The following is a 16666-nucleotide window of genomic DNA, read 5'->3' as shown; positions in this document are numbered from 1 at the left end:
GAATCAAGATTTCTGTTTGTGTCTGTGAAAGAAGATTATACTAATTTACTGGCAAAGGCCCACTTTTGGAAATCTATGCAGATAGATCCTGGTGCAGATCCTAGTACTTACACAGATTCCTACTGTTTCCCAAGTTTTCCCTGGCATTCTCTTTCAGTGTGAACATCCCATCCAACCTTAATTTTAACTTAAAAATAATAGTTCTGAAAGAAAGATGTTTAAAATGCATTTCTGGAGGTTCTTTCACTTATGACATTATTCTATTTTGTTCTTTATCAGAAAACATGGTATATCCTTCCTAATTAAATATGAATCACTTTTATTTTTTCCTGAATGATAGAGTAAAATTTTGAAGTTAGATTTGTGCTAAAAACCTATTTCCAGCTACATACTCATTGAAGAATTATAAAAGGTAATAGAACACAAAAGTCCAGAATGTTTAGATTCCTGGATTGTAAATGTAGTAATACTTTTACACCATGTTCCAATAAATGTACCGGAACTTTCCATCTCTCCCCTCCAACATTGCTTAAAAGTAATTCTTTGAAAGACTCTGGCTTTGACTACACTAGAACTTTTGTTAGTAAAAATTTTGTGAAAAAAACACACCCCTGACCGACATAAATGTCACTGACAGAAAGTGCTGGTCTGGACAGCACTATGTTGGCAGGAGAGGCTCTCCTGCCGACATTGTTATTGCCGCACGTTGGGAGTGGTTTAATTATGCCAGCAGGAGAGCTCTCTCTTGCTGGCAAAGAATGGCTACACAGGAGACCTTACAGCAGCACAGGTTCATGCTGTAGACATAGCCTAACACTATACATGTCTTTAATGGAAATAATGGCAGACCATTGCACAGACACAAGCGGCACTGCTTTAGTAAAGAGACAAGATGGATGAGGTAATATCTTTTATTGGATCAACTTCTGTTGGTGAGAGAGACAAGCCTTCAAGCCACACAAAGCTCTTCCTCGGATCTGGGGAAAGTACTCAGGATATCACAGCTAAATAGAAGATCAAACAGAGACCTTAGCATATGTAGTTAGCAGATATCTGCTAAGGGACCATTCAAGGTGAAGTGGCCCATTAGCACCCCTGTGGTTATAGGACAAAAAGTTAGTTAGTCAGTTACAGATGGTTGTAATAAGCCATAAATCCAGTGTCTTTATTAAGATCATGATTTTGAGTGTCTTAGCAATGATCTGAATTTAAGATTCCAGGCTAGTGTTGTGCAGGTTTATTTTGAGGAAGAGGACTGATAGGTCAGATATACAGTGATCACTTTATGAAAGGTGCTCACCAAGAGATGATGTGGTGTTTTTCTTTTATTATTTTCCTGTGTGAGTTCATTCGAAAGCATAGTGATTGTCTGGTTTCGCCCACTGTGACATTTCCTAGGGTACAATCTGGACTGTTGAACAGCTATGTCCCCTTAATTATCTAGCCTGGGGTGCCTTTTACAGTGCTTTGCTGTAAGAACGTCCACTGTTGGCCTGTTCACACACAGCCTCTAGCATGTAAAATCACTCTCAGCTATGTTACATGAATGCTTAGCCAGCCAGCCATGAATTACATACAGGACGACACCAGCAGATTCTCAAGTCTAAGACTTTTCTCCCAAAATGTTCGTCTTGTACTGGCCAGCAATACAAGCTCATAGAAAGTCTGTCAATTATCAAAGGAAAATGATATATGCACCAGCCTTCTTTTCCCAAATAGAGTTTCCTACACACTCTAATCCAAACACAATGGTTAAGATGAAACAATAAGATAAGTTTATTAACTACAGAAAGATAGATTTTAAGTGATTACAAGTGATGATGCATAAAGTCAGGATTGGTTACAAAAGAAAACAAAAGAATAATGTGCAAGTTAATACCTAACTTAACAAGCTAAGTGAACTTAAAAGCAAAGGTTTTCCCTCACTATACACTGCATGTAAATTTCATAGGCTGGGTCACCTTTCAGCCTGGGAGCACTCCCCCTTAGTTCAGCTCTTTGAGAGTCCTTGATGTCATGAGCAGACATGGAGGGGGAGAGAGGTGAAGTGAAATGTTTTCCTCCCTCTTTATAGTTCAATTTCTTGTGACAGAAACATCCTCGCTGAGTCATGGTGACACACAGTCCATTGTGGACATGAGGTTTGAATCTTCCCTGTGATTAAACATAAATTTCTTGTTTACACCTGCCCTTCCCACTGGAGGATAGCCGCTTAAGTAGGTGATGACCCTTTAACATCTGTCTAGGCTTCTAGTGTGTCTTTGTCTCTGAAAAACTGTCTTCTGGTGTTACCCAGAATTACAACGTATTTCAGTAACAATCATACAGTAGAATCTTATAACTTCACATATAGTGTCGCTATATATATATATATATTTATATATATAAATAAATAAACAGGATAATGATATTCAGCAGATTATAACTTCTCAAATGATACCTCACAAGGCATACTTTGTGCAAAATGTATCATAGTCTTGTAAAAGTGGCGACCATAATAGTATAGACATATAGACTGTCACAGCCACATCGTTGTTATTGGGGCATTTAGTGCACTGAATGAGGTACATCACATGTTGTGATAGGCCTGTGTAGGACCTATGGATTTTGAAAGGTATGTTGTGAAGGGCATTGATAATTGTAGTATTGGAGATATGTCTGCAGGTTTTGTATCTGTTGTTCTGGCAAGGTCTGTTGCCACTTTAAGATGGTGTGTCCTGGTCTGGGGGAACTTGCTTCTGATAATGAGGTTGGTGATGTTGGGGGATTTTTTGAAGGCCAGAAGAGGGGGTTCAGGAAAGATTTCTTTCCAGATGGGGTCCCCATTGAGTATGGGTTGTAGTTTGATGATATCCTATATGTGTTCCAGAATGGGATGGTAGGTAACAACTAGGGGTGTGCGGTCAGAGGGGTTTTTATTTCTGTATTGAAGCAGGGTCTCTTGGGGTATTTGGGTGGCCCGTTCCATGATGCAATCTATTTCTCTGGCGAAGTAGATTTTGAGTGTGTTAAGGTGTATACCCTGGACTTCATGGGCCACCTTGAAGAAGAATTTCTGGACAAATGCACCACAAAACCAATGATATACTTGAGATACATTGATAATATTTTCATCCCCTGGATGGATAACTTAAGCTCCCTCATAGATTTCCACCACAATCTCAGCAACCACCACCCATCCATTAAATTCTCTCTGGAACACTCCCATTGAAATCTTTTAAACATTTCCATTCAAAATTTTACATCCTTCTACTCTCCAAACCGGTGTTACCTGTGCTAGGCGTGTTGGAAAGTTTTAAAGAAAGTGAAGTGAGCAAAACCTTGTGTGTGTTTTAATGTTTGCCCTGGGGTGAAGAATTCAATTGGTCTGTTGTCTCCCTCTCTCTCTCTCTTTTTTTTTTATTATGCAGACACAAAGCTGAAAGCAAACTGAAAGTCACTTAGATTCAGTGATTGATAACAAATTAATGCCACACACACAGCCTGGGCTTCAGATAAGGACTGCACACATCAAAACTTTCCAAAATTATCTCCAGTTTGAATGCAGTTATCACTTCTGGGAAAAGCCTCAGAGGCTTAGAGCCTAGTTAATGAAAATGTCTTTTGGACGTTACAAATGGTTGCTCCCACTAGAACGAGTTGTAAATGGGATTTATTGAAAGGGCAGCAGGAGGAAAGTAGGCAGTTCTAGCAGAACCTTAATCATCTATTGTTTCATTTCATTTTTTTGTGCAGCGGGCATGCAATAGATTACATGAGCACATCCAGGAGCTATACATCCTTCAGGCTAAACAATGAGAGCTGTCTGTCACCACAAAACCACTAAACCAGATGATGGAGAGAAAATGACAATGCAGAAAATGTATTTGACAGCCTGATATGAATGGCAGGATGCAATAATGCTAAGCTGACTCTTGTTCAAGGGACCTGGATTTTCCCTATGCTCAAAGCAGAGAAATAATTTGTACTAATTACATTTGCTCAAATTACAAGACTGATGGAGCAAATTATTCTGTCTTGGATAGAGGTGACATTTTTGTCATGAGTAACTACAGCAGCAGGGAGGTGTTTGCTAATGTGTCAAGCTCTGATGAACCATCTGGAGTATTAGTGAGAGAGAGTGAGTGAGTATTGTGTGTATTGGGGATTTAACCTGCTACAGGAGAACGCAACATCTCCTTTACTTTCTTGTGTGGCACTGGATCTCTGGGGTGGGTCTGGAACCCCAACAAATTCCTGTGGAAGAAGAAACCTGGAACTTTTTGTTTGTCTGAACTTTTTTACAAGACTTTTCTGTTTGTTTGCACCAGGCCTCAGGTTCTCTGGTGGAGAACACTCATAGGGAAAAACATTATTTATTTTAGAAGAACTCAGGGGGTTCACCTATGGTGAATGCCAACTTGCCTGCTACAGTTGCTGCATGGCTAATAAACACGAACATGATGTAGGTTTGGACACCAATCCCACCTCTACTAGAAGAGCCCAAATAACATCTAATATATGGATTATTAATAACAACCATTTGTATTGTGGTAGTGCCTAGGACCCCCAGTCATGGATCAAAATCCCATTGTGCTTGGCACTGTATGTAACCCACAAAGCTTGTGGGTGTGGTGTTCTGTCCCAGCTAGTGGCACCAAGACCACGTAGAGAGAAAATGAGTCTGCTCTACAGCCTTAGCTAACAGTCAGTTTGGCTTTTAGCTCATGCATTAGAGGTTCATGCTTTAAGCTCCAGAGGTCCCTGGTTCGATCCTTCCTACTGACAACTAGGGTCTGTCGGTGTTATATGTACATACCATGAACAAAAAGATGGTCTCTGCCCCACGGAGCTTTCTTCTCCTAGGTCGTCTTTGCAAGACCAGGCGTATTATCGAGACCACCTGTGTTAGAAATAACCAGACTGTCACTTTGCAAAATGAAATGATCCTTTTAGCAAACAAAGCCATAGACACTGAAAAAAAATTATTTTTATTTAATTTGACACACCACTCTGTCAGAATAAAAAAAAATGCCCCCCTCAAAAAATTATTGCTATTTTATATTTAAATGAAATTGTCCAAGGCTTTCTAAAAACATTCCTGAGTGAGTAGTATTAGCAAAAATATCTGTGAACAGTGAATTGCAAACTTCTGTATATGAATAGCCAGACATCAATTTTAAACTTTAAATTCATACATACAAGAACTCAAGCTGGAAGTGTTGACATGCTCATCTAATGAGGGATTGGAAATAACACATTATGGCCTTTACTGGTGATTTGTTGCAGTTCAACATTGTCTTTTTTATTGTTTTTATTATTTGCTTTCCATCTAGTAAATAATTTGAAAATCGGTTAATTGAATAATACATATATTTATAAATGAGGAGACCGGATCCAAAAAAGCCAAATTATTCAGATATATTAATAATTCTCAATTATTCTCTCAGTTCTAGTCTTCTGTGAAAAGCTAAGGCCTCATGTGACTTCCTTTTTGGTGATCCTAACATCTACTCTCCCATTGCATAAAGTGTCATTCTTTGAATCACATTTCCGACGCATTCTGCTTCCAGTGCAGGACAGATGGGCTGGGAATAATGTGCCAGACTATTGTGAGTATTGACATACTACTTTACCTGCTGGTGGGTACAATCCATAGGACATTAGATGGGTGCCATGTTGGTCCTGAAAGCAGCACCATCAAATGGCATTCAGAGTCAGTTCAATTGCATTAGGCTATCTGTTCTTCACAGCAGTATTTCCGTTCTTCCAGATACTTCCCCCATCTCTAGATTGAAATTCAGCTATTTCACTAATTTCATTTGTCAGGCCCCGAGAAAGCAATACAACTCTAGCTGATGGGGATATAGGCAAAAAGAAATGGGGTCTGACTGTGCTCTCATCTATACCAGCATCAATCTGGAGTAAATTCCAGTAAAGTCTTGCAGTTACACCAGTGTAAAACGAGTACCCCAAATGACTCTTACTGCAGCAGCAACAGATAATCTGACAGAATCACAATGGAGAAGCCCTAGTCTAAGACTAGTCATAAACACTAAGACTCCCAAATGAGCATTTTTTATTTAAGATTAAATAAAGCCATTATTTTATACACTAACAAAAAATATGGTGCAAAGAATTATACATTCCAAACTGTTCATAAAAGGCCTGTAAATCTATTTAGAGATACTAGCGGTATCAGAAGAGCGAAGCTCAAGTGATGCATTACAATCACCAGAATCAAAAGATAAAATGCCTACTTTTAATCTATAATTTGAATGTATATAATATAGTATCATGTAGGGCAGGGGTCGGCAACGTTTGGCGCGTGGCTCGCCAGGGTAAGCACCCTGGCGGGCCGGGCCAGTTTATTTACCTGCTGACATGGCAGGTTCACCCGATCGCGGACCCCACTTGCCGCGGTTTGCCGTCCCGGGCCAATGGGGGCGGCGGGAAGCGGCGTGGGTCGAGGGATATGCTGGCTGCGGCTTCCCGCCGTCCCCATTGGCCCAGGACGGCGAACCATGGCGAGTGGGGGCCGCGATTGGCCGAACCTGCCGCGTCAGCAGGTAAATAAACTGGCCCGGCCCGCCAGGGTGCTTACCCTGGCGAGCCACGTGCCGAACGTTGCCGACCCCTGATGTAGGGTAACAAAGCACACTAGCTAGTTCATTGTAAGTATTTATGATCTTTCCTGCCTCGGTGTGATGGGGTATACAAACCTCACACTGGACAACGTGGGGTTAATGAGCAAATATGTGTTCAGGTGGCTACACCCTGCCTGTGAGAATTGTCAGGCATGGAGGGAGGAGCTTCAAAGGGACACTCCCAGCTCAGTTGATTGAAGATCAGGGAGGAGAACAGGCTGGTGGGGCTCAGTTCCTGAAGAGAGGACTGGTTGAAAGCAGGAGCTCCCCAGCTATCTGATGTCCCCCCACTCTCAAGGAAAGGGAGGACAAGAGGATGACTCAAGTTGAGAGCAAACCATTCCACTCTATTACTGTGAACTCTGTTTATTTGTGTTATTGCCCCTCATTTTTGTTTAACTATCTGAGAAGAAGAGAAACTTTAAAGTGACCTGGCTGGAGAGCTTAGGAAGGGGTTAGCCACTGCAGGCCCAGGGTGACTGTTGGTGGAAGGTACTCAATAGGGAGAGAACCACAAGGAGGTGCTAGCAATGAGTCATCCCTATTGTGTAATCAAAGATATGGGTAATAGATTAGATTTGAGTTGTAGATTTAAGTGGTAAAATATAAGTAGGCTCATGCCACAGGTATATAGGACTAGTAAGTATGTATCACTGAGTGTATTGGGCATATATTTAAGATAAGGCTGAAACACAAGGCCTATAGGTTTTAGGTCTATAAGATATGTACCTTGGCTATAAAAGGCCACAGGCCCCTGAAACAGCTTGGCATGACTAGTTGACTGAGAGAGAACCCTGTATCAGTAAAGTGTAAGATTAAAATAAAAGATATTAAGTGCTGATGTTCTGGAAACTATGCGGCAATAAACTGGAAAATGCCGTAAGATGCCCGATAGTAACATATTGAGGGATTCTGTAATAACTTCAGGTTGCTATGATAACTCATTGATATAGCTGTTAGTGAAAATCAGGGGGAACTAAGAAGATCGCCCATGAGAAATGGTTCACCCTAAAAGGCATGAGGTGTGGAAGTGCAAATAAGGGAAAAGTGGTTGATACTCTCATGCATGAGCATAGCGGGCATAGAATCATAGAAGTGTAGGACTGAAAGGGACCTTAACAGTTCATCTAGACCAGTCCCCTACACTCAAGGAAGGACAAAATAATAACTAGACCATTCCTGACAGGTGTTTATCAAACCTTTCCTTAAAAATCTCCACTGATGGAGATTCCACAACCTCCCTAGGCTATTTGTTCCAGCGCTTAACTACCCTGACAGTTAGGAAGTTTTTCATAATGTCCAACCTAAACCTCCCTTGCTGCAATTTAAGCCCATTGCTCCTTGTCCTATCCTCAGAGGTTAAGGAGAACAATTTTAACCGTCCTCCTTGTAACAACCTTTTATGACCAGAAAACTTTTATCACATCCCCTCTCAGTCTTCTCTTCTCCAGACTAAACAAACCCAATTTTTTCAATCTTCCCTTATACATCATGTTTTCTACACCTTTAAATATTTTTGTTGCTCTCCTCTGGACTTTCTCCAGTTTGTCCACATCTTTCCTGAAATGTGGTGCCCAGAACTGGACACAATATTCCAGTTGAGGCCTTATCAATGTGGAGTTAGAGTGGAAGAATTACTTCTAGTATCTTGCTTACAACACTCCTGCTGAAACATCTCAGAATAATGTTCGTGCTTTTTTTTTTTTTTTTGCAACAGTGTTACACTGTTGACTCATATTTAGTTTGTGATCCACTATAACCCCCAGACCCTTTTCTGCAGTACTCCTTCCTAGGCAGTCATTTCACATTTTGTATGTGTGCAATTGATTGTTCCTTCCTAAGTGGAGTACTCGCATTTGTCTTTATTGAATTTCATCCTATTTATTTCAGACCATTTCTACAGTTTGTCCAGAGCAGTTTGAATTCTAATCCTGGGTTGTTTCTGTCTCTGCATCTGTTTCAATAGTTGTGGCATTGTTCATCCGAATAATGAAATTGTTAATAAAAGGATATTGGATAGCGTGTGAGTGTATTACTTGTGGTCACTTTTCCTTGTGTGTTCCTAGAATTTCAAAACCTACGGATATTTCTAATGGTGGTTCTCAGCCTGCTTACCCTGATATTGAAGTTAGGAAGCTACAACTTTTGGCACAGGTCTCTGTGGTTTGAGATACCATTGGTAACACCAACCCATCAGTACTATAAAAGGTACAATCCCTTCACACTTGGCCTCTGCTTTCCGCCATGGTTTCATCTCCTGTCCCTGATGCTCTGCCTTTCTCCTCACCTAAAGGGTGGATTTTCAAAAGTACTTTGCATTGCATCTAACGACGTGACCACTGAATGTTATGGTAAAACTCTTACTAATGTCAAGAGCACTGGAGCTCGGCTATTGCTGAGGTGTTTTGAAAAATCTCACTCTTGTTTTGCCTGTAACATTTCCTTACTCCTGTGATAGAGAAGTGACCAAACTCTAGAACCAAACGCCCCTGAACTTCAGATCCAGATTCAAATGTTGGGGCTTGCACTTCTTGCTGTAGATGGCTTAGTAATCTCTCCCTCCCCACAACAGCTCTTCCCCATCTGCCAACAGGACACAAACTTTGATCATGGCCAGAAAAAGATTTAGACTTGAATTTTCCTCAAAAAGAAAGCTGCATCAGGGATTTTTAAAGCGTATGGTTTAGTATTTACAGAACTTGCCAATTCCATATGTTTTACGATGAACTTTCCTAGATAGTTTGTGTGTTTTGTGGGCATTTATTTTTCTTCATTTAACCCCTTTTCTTGTGAGAAATTTCAGTCCCCATGGAGCCAATGGGACTTGAGGGATCTTAACACCCACAGGATGTGTTCAGTACTTAACTAAACTCCTTTAGGCTGTCACTGTGAACATTGTAGTACATCAACCTCATACATTTAGGCTGTCCAAGCACTGGGCTTCATGGGTGTTAGCCTGTGTTGGGCTCCTACACAACACACACACTTAAAGGGAGAGTCTTTCTTAGGGCTTCCAGGGAAGAAAGGTGCAAAAACCCTAGCCAGAGGTCCCACAAGTCACTTTTTAAAAGGTAGGCGATTTCCAGACCTTGCCTCTAAGGGAAGTCCACAAAGAGGGTACTAAGCTAATCTCCCTACAAGCCTTAGGTGTAGTTTCCTTCCCAGGAAGGAGAGTCTTAAATCCTTAGTCTCACAAGCCTGATCTTGGTATCATCTCCAGGGTCCAGGGCAGTGTACTGTTAAATAGGATTTAAGACTAAGTGCCAAGTACACCATTACACAATAAGTGCTATAAATATGCTGCAGAAATAGTACTTATGTATTTCTATGTAAAAGGACAAGTATTTCCAACTCCTCTGTGTCCTGCAATTGTCCGGTCAAGATATAGACAACTACCTAACTAATATAAACACACAGTAGAAGAGAAAGAAAAAGAGCACCCATGAAATTGTATTCATTTACACAAATAAGCTAGGAATAACAAATTAAAAAATCTCTTAAATGTAAGAAAATTTATAAATGTCTTTTCCATATATAATTACAATATTACCGTGCTCTAAGCTAGCCTCCTCACCCCACACTCTTTCAACTCTACTGAGCTCAACCAGTGGTGGTTCATTAGCTAGTACCTGGATTTCTCTGCCAGCAGAGCCCTGTCTACCCCTCCCCCACATTCCAACATTCTGTCTACCAGCTTCAGTTCTATATCCTCTCTGCCCCAAGATGTGTCCTATTTCTGGCCACTATGAGTCAAAGAACCCCCTACTGGGTTCCCTGCTCCTCCCAGTATAAACTTAATGTCCATTTCCGCCCCCCCCCCCCTTTAGTGCATTCTTGCAGGAAGAGGGGTATCCAGCAAATTAGTTTCAATAGCTCAGAGTACTGGACCTTAATGAGAATAAAAACATGTGGGCTCAGTTTTCCTGTCCACTTACACAGCATTATAAGAAGAGTAGGAGTACTTGTGGCACCTTAGAGACTAACAAATTTATTAGAGCATAAGCTTTCGTGGGCTACAGCCCACTTCTTCGGATGCATAGAATGGAACATATATTGAGGAGATATAGATACACATACAGAGAGCATGAAAAGGTGGGAGTTGTCTTACCAACTCTGAGAGGCCAACGCCCACCTGTTCATGCTCTCTGTATGTGTATATATATCTCCTCAATATATGTTCCATTCTATGCATCCGAAGAAATGGGCTGTAGCCCACGAAAGCTTATGCTCTAATAAATTTGTTAGTCTCTAAGGTGCCACAAGTACTCCTGTTCTTTTTGCGGATACAGACTAACACAGCTGCTACTCTGAAACCTATAAGAAGAGTGTATACAGACTCTAGTTCACATATGAAAAACCTCATTGTGCGCATACAGACTCATATACGGGCACAAATCAGTGAGGACTTTATGCTTTAACTGGCATTTGCACAAGCACAAGGCAGTTTCAAGGAGCAGAGTGGAGTTCTTCTGGAACACCGCTTGTTCCATATAGTCTACTGAAGTAGCAGAATATATTACATGAGATTTATAAACAATATATTGGCGTTTTAGAGATACAGTACAAGTCTTCTTTGTTTGTTTTCCCTCTGGACTTTCCTCTTATGTTTTAATAATCGGTAGGGTGGTTTTTTGTTTTGTTTATTTAACATGAACATTATGAAGCCTAAATGAAGAGACTCTACTTTGCAGCATCACCTAGAATCATTAAATAATTTTTAATTACACACATGCCTAAGTGAAAAGGCTAGACAACATTAATCAAAGGAAATAACATCTAGAAAGTAATTGCTCACTTGATTTGGGCAACTCAGGTTAAATATCAAAGGAACAGATGCATTTTGAAATTTCAATTAGATCACTCTTTGGAATGGAGTTATTTTCCCATAATCAGATACATTGAAATTCAAATCTAAACTTATTTGCTTCAGATGTTATGAATTTAGCTTTATTCTGACTTACAGCTGTTAAATTACCTTTTACTTTTTTTCATTTTTACAAGCTGCTACCTTGGTGTACTTTAAACAAAATTTTACATACAAATTCTTCCATATTATTCATTCACTCCTTCCAGTTGTGAGCTTAGCTTGCCTGCAATAATTAAAGGATACCAAGTTGGTATTTGTGGGCTAGTCTGAAAACATGTTGCATCTGTAACATATGAAACAACTAGTAAATAAATGTTTGTCTGTTGCAAGTTTGCCTGGACAAGTGGAGTGTCTCACATAGCAAACTCACTTTAAATTGTACAAATTATATTCTACTGGTTACCTGGGCTTACCTTCCACAAAGTAAAACAAGGGTCTGACTGCATTGTTTTGATAGAATGAGTGAATCAGGCCAGGCCCTGCTTTCAACTTAAGACAGGGTGGCCCCTGTCCCAGCTTAATTCAGAAATGCACACTTGAAGGAGGCAGCCAGCCCGTTTTATCTTGCTTGCTGGGCCCTGGTTGGCTTCTGCTCACTCCTGACCCTTCTAACTCCTGGCGGACCAATTCTTGTTGGTCACACCAGCAGCTGATCCTGGGTGGCTTCTCTAGGCAGTTCCTGGAGATCTAAACTCTCTTCTTATTTCCCTCCCCTACCCCCAAAAAAGCTATTGAGCAAGGTGTGCCAAGATGGTGGGAGCTATATCAAGGGGCACCAAACACATAGTGCACTGCATCACACAATCTGTTTATATTAAGATCTAATATTTATGAAGCATCTTTCACCCTAGAGGATCCTAAAACTCTTAAATAATATATAGGGTATTTGTGTGCATGTGTATGGTATAGGAATTACTTCAACCACAAATAAAATGCAGCCAACTTTTTTGTAGAACACATCATCTGTTTAACAATGCACAAAAATATATTGCAATTTAGGATGGAAAGTAAAGAAGAAGATCATATCCAACTAAAACTACAGGAAATATTGCATATGTAGAATGTAATCATCTAAACTGGCATTTGGCAAGAAGATCAGGGCCAACATCTCTAATCTTCCAAAAATTCATGATCACAGGTGGTCGGGGCCTTGGTTTCATATCTTACTGAAAACACAGTACCTCCAGTAACTCAGTGCTTCTTCGCTGTGCACTTCAGTAGAGATGGCCTTTTGTAAAGCAGTTGCTCTGGCTACTAGCCCTCAAGAAGTCTGAGTCCAGCTACAAGGAATCTATTGTGCATACCCAAAATTACCACATCCAATTCCAGAAACTTCTGAGTGTTGAGTGCTAATTGTGCATCTGCCCAGCAACAATGACACAGACACAACTCATTACCCTGCTCCAAAAGATGTCTTATGAGACAACAAAGGTAATACACTATTTTCTCTGCCTGTGATTTAGAACTGTGCAAATAACTGATGTTTTTTTGTTCACTAGTTGAACCGAGAAGAAGACAAATTCAGAAAACCAAAAGAGTAAAAATAAATTAAATTAGTTTTTACTTTGATTTTCCTTTTTTTTTAAAAAAAAACTAAAATTGAAGTAAAACTGGAATTTGTTCTCTGGTCATTTTTAGTTATAAACAGTAGAGTTGGATGAAGTATTTTGGACAAAAAAATTAGTTTTGCTGAAAAATGCAGATTCAAGTCAACTGAGACATTTTGCACATTCATGTCAAATTCTAAACAAAAAATTGCTTCAAATTATCAAGCAGTGTTGATCCTGACAACACAAGAAATCACAGGACACTGATCCCACCATTTCACAACCTAAAGAAATACTGAGTTGAGTTCGAGTCTAAAGGAAACAATGGTTTGAGAGTAGTGTGGAGTCATTCCATTTCTTGTTTTGCCAGATCGGTTGACTTTCTTACCAGATGCTGTGCAATTCCTGCAAATGAGTTTGTTTTCTCCTATAATACATCAGCCATCTGCAAGGTACCCAAGCAGCTTACGTTGTGACATTGTGTTCACTGCTAATATAGGGCCAAACCTGATTGGCACTGTCCTAAGCAGGGACACACAATTGCAGAGGAAGCATTGGGAGAGATTTTGCTTCACTGCACATGGAGAAGCAGCTTGCTTCTGCCAGTGTGCATAACCCAAGCTGCAGGCTAGTCCATCAGAGGAAAAGGTTCATACTCCTGCATCATCCTCTTCTCAGTCTTGTACCATAAAGGCCTTCCCTCCATTGTGGAGTCAGCCATTGTGACTGGTTCTTACATGAGCTGCACAAAGTGGTGGTTGGGGGGATGCTCCTTGCATCACCCCATTCCCGCACATCCATGCAAATGCCAGAGGGTTGTGGGATGATGTTGATTACTAGCCATCCACAGTAGATGGTTGGCATAGCACATCTTATTGTAATTATATTTATGTTAGAGTTGGTTTTAGATAGCTAAATCAACAGGTAAACCCAAACTGCTTCCTATACTAGCTGCCACGACAGATCAGACAGCATTTGTAGCTGACATGCTTTAAAGGCTATTCAGATGAAGATAAACAACTACAATCTTGAAGAGGGATGTACAAGATATTATGAGTTACTTCAAAATGTGTCCCATTTCCAGGTTAACGATATTCAAATTACTGTATAATTGCAAATATTCAACAAATATTTACATGGCATCATTTCATTCAGTAAAATAACTCAGGAAAAGAAAAAAAAAACTATGGAGAAGATTATTTTTCCTCGGGACACAATGTGATAAATGTTGTAGAGTAATTTATCAAAGTAGTCACCTGCACTCACTTAATGGAAAAGGATAATGGTAGTGAAGATTACTTTATAGCTCATGAAAGATGCAGTACTGTGGGCAAGGAAAACAGAAATGCTTTATTTACCCACTGAACAGGTGCAGTGGCAGTAAACAGCTCCCCAACTAGTCTGTCAATGTGCCTCAGTCCTTCACCTGGAATAACTACTTGGGAGTGAGAAGTGATGCTGAGACTTGTCCATTAGACATGGGACTGAGCCCAGCAACTCATTTCACACAGGTCACCAAACAGATGTCAAATGGCAAACATTTTCAGTTACTGTATCTGGCTATGACCCACTGATCTAAAATGCCATCTCTCACTATCAATTCTTTGGGCTATCCAGTCTCTGAAGAGAGGGGGAGTGGGGCAAAGATTGATCACCAAAAGAGAAGCACCAGGAGAGAGAGGCAGGAAGGAAAACAGGAAAGGATGGGATCAAAATAGCCATGGGATGCCAGCCTGTCCAGGAGGATGGAGTGATCCTCAGTGTCGAAAGGAGGAGAAAGATTGAGGGAGATGAGGATGGAGCCTTGAATCTTATCTAGGAAGGGCTCATTAAAGACTTTGCTGATAGCAGCTTCAGTGTGGTCTGGAGGGAAGAAACTGGAGTAAATAATTGAATTTATAATAGCTATTATTTTGTATTCCCTTAATATAAACATTGTTTACTGTATACCTTGACCTCTTTTATCTAAAGCCTGTCAACCCTGCCAAATTCTACATTTCCAGGAAAGAAAAATCAATCTGCAACTTGGTAAGGATTTATCATGTCAAATAATAAGACTGCGTGATTAATGCCCCTTGATTTTCTTGTCCCTTGTCAGTGTCTTTTTAACAATTACCATGGCAATAAAGACGCAATGACATGGCAGTGACAAGATTTGTGTTAAAAAAAATGAGGGCAATGTACTAATCATGTCTCCAACATATCAATAATGAAAAATCCTGCCTGTGGTCAGGTCCTGAGCAATTAACTTTTTGCTCTATTAGTTACTAGCTGTGCGTTAACTGGAAATTTCAGAAAATGTTTTGCTTGCTATATAACATCACTCAGATGGCTTCCCAATATATGTTTTTGAGCCCTAGAAGTTTTTTGTTTTATTAATAGGAGTGAAGACGTGCTCCCAGCAGAGTTCTAAACCCTGTAAAGGGAGATGTGCCAGAGACTCCACATAGTCCAGTAGGGACTTTGCTTTGCTATTGATTTTATGCTTACATATTACTGTGGTGGGTAGCGGTATGAAATACTTGACAGATAAATAGATTTAACAAGATCTAACTCAGGGGTTCTCAAACTGGGGGTCGGGACCCCTCAGGGGGTCGCGAGGTTATTACATGGGGGGTCGCAAGCTGTCAGCCTCCACCCCATGCCCCGTTTTGCTTCCAGCATTAATAGTGGTGTTAAGTATATAAAAAAGTGTTTTTAATGTATAAGGGGGGGGGGTCACACTCAGAGGCTTGCTATGTGAAAGGGGTCACCAGTACAAAAGTTTGAGAACCACTGTTCTAACTTCAATGGCTGGAAGTTGAAGCTAGACAAATTCAGACTGGCAATAAGGTGTACATTTTTAACAGTGAGGGTAATTAACCAGTCTAACAATTTACCAAGCACTGTGATGGGCTCTCCTTCTGTGACAATTTTTATATCAAGAGAGGATGTTTTTCTAAGGATACGTCTTCACTAACCGCCGGATTGGCGGATAGTAATTGATCTATTGGGGATCGATTTATGGTGTCTCGTTTAGACGTGATAAATCGATCCCCGAACACACTCCCCGTCGACTCCGGAACTCCACCAGGGTGAGAGGCGGAATCGGAGTTGATGGGGAAGCCACAGCCATCGATCCCGCGCCATGAGGACGCGAGGTAAGTTGATCTAAGATACGTCGACTTCAGCTACGCTATTCTCGTAGCTGAAGTTGCGTATCTTAGATCAATCCCCTCCCCCCCCCAGTGTAGACCAGCCCTTAGAGAGAAGCTCATGTTAAAGCAGGAATTAATTCAGGGAAGACATACGGTTTGTATTATTCAGGATGTCAGACTAGATGATCACAGTGGTCCCTTCTTTCTGGCTTCTATAGATAGAAGAACCTCCATAGCTGGAATGAAGTTTTCCTCTTCTATCTGTCATTAATGGAAGGAGTCTCTCTTTAAAAGACTCTCCTAAATCTGTATTCCCTTTTTTTGGTCATATTCTCAGAGTGGGGCTCCCTAGATTCTTGAGTAAAATGTACACCTCTATTCAAGCCCTGAAGCAGCCTTCATATTTACAAGTAATACAGAACCATTTGCAAATGGCTAGTAATTCATTATATAGTCACTTTGATGGGACCACCTAACAACTTGACTATA

This window comes from Chrysemys picta, chromosome 7 (assembly GCF_011386835.1).
Source record: "Chrysemys picta bellii isolate R12L10 chromosome 7, ASM1138683v2, whole genome shotgun sequence".
Classification (NCBI taxonomy): domain Eukaryota; kingdom Metazoa; phylum Chordata; order Testudines; family Emydidae; genus Chrysemys; species Chrysemys picta.
Note: the sequence above shows the minus strand (reverse complement) of the source record.